The 4,067-nt window shown below is 40.2% G+C and overlaps 1 pseudogene; it reads right to left on the bottom strand.

The window, feature by feature from the left end:
- Positions 1-1,640: 1,640 nt before the first annotated feature.
- LOC100357659 (L-lactate dehydrogenase A chain-like) lies at positions 1,641-2,582 on the bottom strand (annotated as a pseudogene).
- Between the last annotated feature and the right edge of the window lie 1,485 nt (positions 2,583-4,067).

The following is a 4,067-nucleotide window of genomic DNA, read 5'->3' as shown; positions in this document are numbered from 1 at the left end:
TCTTTCTATTTTCCTCATTTCTATAAACTTTCCATAAGCAGAATGGGCTGAAAGCGAACCTGGTACCAATTGCTTCTAACCAAGCCATGCACACTGATTAGTTCTGTTTGCCTTTTCACTTTAAGTAACCCATGCTCAAAATCACAGTCATAGATGTCTCTAATTTCAATAGTAGATATCTCCTGGTTTGGAGGTTACTTAGTCTCTAGGTAGCAGGAGCAAGCTGTTTTCCTTTGTAATCTTGGCATTTATTCAGGCTCCCAGGGGCAAGTTAGTGACCAGCAAATCCAGTAAAAACAGAAATTGTTACCTAATAAAACACCAAGAGACTTTCCAAGCCTCAGGGAGAATAACACCCCTGCCCTTTCTAATTGTCAGACCACATTCCAAATGCAAAAAGGAATCATTTTTGTTTTCAATGTGATGCTAATTTATTAGCTATGGTGCAAATATTGACTGTGGTAATGGGACTTCAAAAAGAATGTCTGCCATCCAGAAAGCTTGAGGGGGAGAGGGAAATCAATTGGGAAGTGAACATAATCCAGTAGGATTCTCCAGACCAAACTAACCACACTCAGCAATTCATCCACTACTTCCTCCTCATGCATTATTTTTTTTAAAATTCCTGACACACTAGATTCCAGGGACTCCGTAGTTTCTAGAGGTATATAATGTTTAACATATGATTTGTTCCATCATAGAAATCACAATCAAATCAGGGACAAAGACATGCAAACAAAGCATTAAGAAAATTTTTTACCTTCAAAATAGAAGCATGTACTTGGTACAAAGAGAATGGTAAAAAAAAAAATCAGAAAAGCATCATAAGGGTGAGAATGCCAGGAAAAACATAAACTACTATAAAAAATTGAAAAATGATGACTCTTGAAGGATGACATGCATTTATTTCCATAAGACCTCAGGTCTTCCAAGGAATACTTAAAGATATATATGTTACAACAGTCTCTAGTTGACATGAAACAGTTTCACAAGAGACTCAAATTTTATTTTTGGTGATTTCCACATTCTTTTTTCCACTACTTAGGGTTTATTTGATGATTTAGTTGGTATGAGATTTGGATAACTGGTTGAATTGCTTATATGTAGGTCTTTTATACATTACATGGCAGCATACACTGCTGGTGTATTTAATACAAAAATAATATCATTTACAACAATTATGCACAAGACATGGAATACTGAGTTTTTACATTGATTCCCAGGATGTGACTTGGCAAAAAATTTGTACTAAGCACATTTGATAAAAGAACCAGAGTTATATATCACACAGTGAACACCTATCTGATTGAAAAAGCAACATTGGCAATGGTTCTTCAGAGGTGGTGGGACTATTATACCCTAACAAGTTTACTAGAACATAAGCTAAGTATCATCCAACATCTGGATATAGTCATAGGATTTTATAAAGTTTTCCTATTTCTATCTGCAAAAAAATGAATGCATTTTTCTCCTGGTCATCAGAACACTACTGCTTTAATAACAGATGAGATAAAAAGGAAAACAAAATCTCAACTAAAATCTTTTTGTATTCTAGATAGTGAAGTGGTATGACGTTAGAAGACTTTGAAATTGCAGCTATTTTTGGAATCTCTGAAATATATCTACTTCTTCAAACAGGCCTATTCTTGAGGTATCAGATTCATCTTCGTAACATCTGAGATTCCATTTTGGCCCAAGATACAAGGAACACTAAGATGTCAGCCTTTATTCTATAGTGACAGTTAATCATGGTAGAAATTGGATGCACCTGCCTAAGATTCTTCATTATGCTTTCTGCCAAATATTCCAGAATTTAGGGTCCCAGAATGTAAGGCTTTTTAGTTTGATCACTTCCTAAGAAGTCAACCAGGTGTTTGTGAGCCTGTCCATTGTTCCTCATCTGTTTCAGTGCCTAAATCTGGGTGCAGTCTTCAGGGAGAACCTAGTAACATTCACTCCACTCCAGACAGGCACATTTGAATCGTCATCCCGTAGGATACATCCATGACAGTTTAGGATGTTAACTCCCAGACTTTCTTTCATCAGGTAATGGAACTGGCTGAATCCAGATTGTAACCACTTGCAATAACAATAACATCAGTCTTTTTTTTTTTTTTTTTTTGAGAAAGCTACTTATCATCCAAACCTCATACCTCAGGATGTCCACTAAATTGGAAATAGCAAGGAATCTACAGTTTGGGCTATATTTAACAAAATTAGAAATGATGAATTTAAAGATGTTCACATTAAGCTACACAAAATTAAGATGGCTTGCTCCCTCTGGCTGATGTGCCCCAGCTGTGATAATAACCAGCTTGGAGTTTGCAGCCACTTTGGTCTCTGCCAGAGCCAGTTTGGGGGGTTTTAGGGAAAATAATGCAATGTTGGAGATCCATCATCTCTGGCTTCAGTTTGTCTCCTATGACATCAATGAGAGCAAGTTCACCTGCCAAGCCCTTCATGGAAATACTGCCCGAACAGGCAATGCCAACAGCACCAATCCCAACAACTGTGGTCTTACTTCGGTGGATCTGCTCGTCCTTAAGAATGTTGTGAAGCAGCTGATCCTTGAGTGCTGCCATTCTGTACCAGAAACCAAAAGGAATGGGCACGGCAATGAGATTCAGGCTCAGCGGCAGCAGCTCAGCACCTGTATTTCACTTTTTTTTTTTTTTTTTTGACAGGCAGAGTGGACAGTGAGAGAGAGAGACAGAGAGAAAGGTCTTCCTTTGCCATTGGTTCACCCGTCAATGGCCGCCACAGCCAGCGTGCTGCAGCTGGCGCACCGCGCTGATCCGATGGCAGAAGCCAGGTGCTTCTCCTGGTCTCCCATGGGGTGCAGGGCCCAAGCACTTGGGCCATCCTCCACTGCACTCCCTGGCCACAGCAGAGAGCTGGCCTGGAAGAGGGGCAACCTGGACAGAATCCGGCGCCCCAGCCAGGACTAGAACCCAGTGTGCTGGTGCCGCAAGGCGGAGGATTAGCCTAGTGAGCCGCGGCGCGGGCCATGTATTTCACTCTTAAGAACTCTCCAACACTATCTACTCCAAGGATTATTTAAATTAAAGTCTTTATGACTCAAACTTCTTAGTTACATATAAATGAAAGACACAGAATGCCATAAGCCAATAAGATATTAATTAGAAAGCTACTGGAAACCCACCTTATTGACCAAAGTTTGCAGTAGATGACACGAAAGACAAAGAAGAGTCACAAACAGCCAGTGGGTGGAAACAGAACTGTGGTTGGTCAGGAGCAATATAATTTTCCTCTATGTATCTTGGAGATAATGTGATTCAACTGAGACCACACAGCAACCAAGTACCACTAAAGCCAACAATGCTGGAGGTGACTTCCAAGCACTTCTTTTGAGTCCTCTTTAGGACACTAAAACAGTTTTTGACTGTCATCTTTCCTGTTTACATCCCCCTGTTTTTTTCCCACTTGATTCTGTTTTCTTTTTTTTTAAGTTACAATTTTAGGGAAAGAAACAACTTAAAACTTAGAATCTTGGAGGCAACAAGATAGCTGAATAGTTAGAAACCATACTGCCTTTGTCACAAAAAAAGAAAAAAAACTCACAGGAAATAAAAAGATCAGGTTCCTGGTGGACTGATGGAGACAAATTTTCAGTAAAGAAGTGATGGAACAACACAAAAATTACATAAGACAGAAGAGAAATGAGAGACACTACAGCCAGCTTTCACCAGCAGCCAGCACAACATCTACCTGACCAGCTCCCTGCTAGGGAAAACCATATTGCTGGCAAAAAGGTGAGAAGAAAGGGCCACAGCTCTCAATTCTGGCAGTGCTAATTGCGGGAGAATTCAACAGTCCCTACTGATTTTAAGTCTAACCGAGTGAACTGACAGGGGTCTGAGTGATTACTCCAAAAAACTGGAGCCACATTGCCTCCCAACTCCTTCCCAAATTGTCAGTCTAAATTGGCTACTGTAGAGTCACTTCTGATTCTATTCTGTTGTAGGGGACATAATCTTGCTGCTATCTAAAGCCACCAGAGACAGAGATGGGGCACTTTCTAGAGTGGAGAGCAGGCCTCCTGGATT

The sequence above is a fragment of the Oryctolagus cuniculus genome, chromosome 7, assembly GCF_964237555.1.
Source record: "Oryctolagus cuniculus chromosome 7, mOryCun1.1, whole genome shotgun sequence".
NCBI lineage: Eukaryota > Metazoa > Chordata > Mammalia > Lagomorpha > Leporidae > Oryctolagus > Oryctolagus cuniculus.
This window is presented reverse-complemented; position numbering and strand designations above follow the sequence as displayed.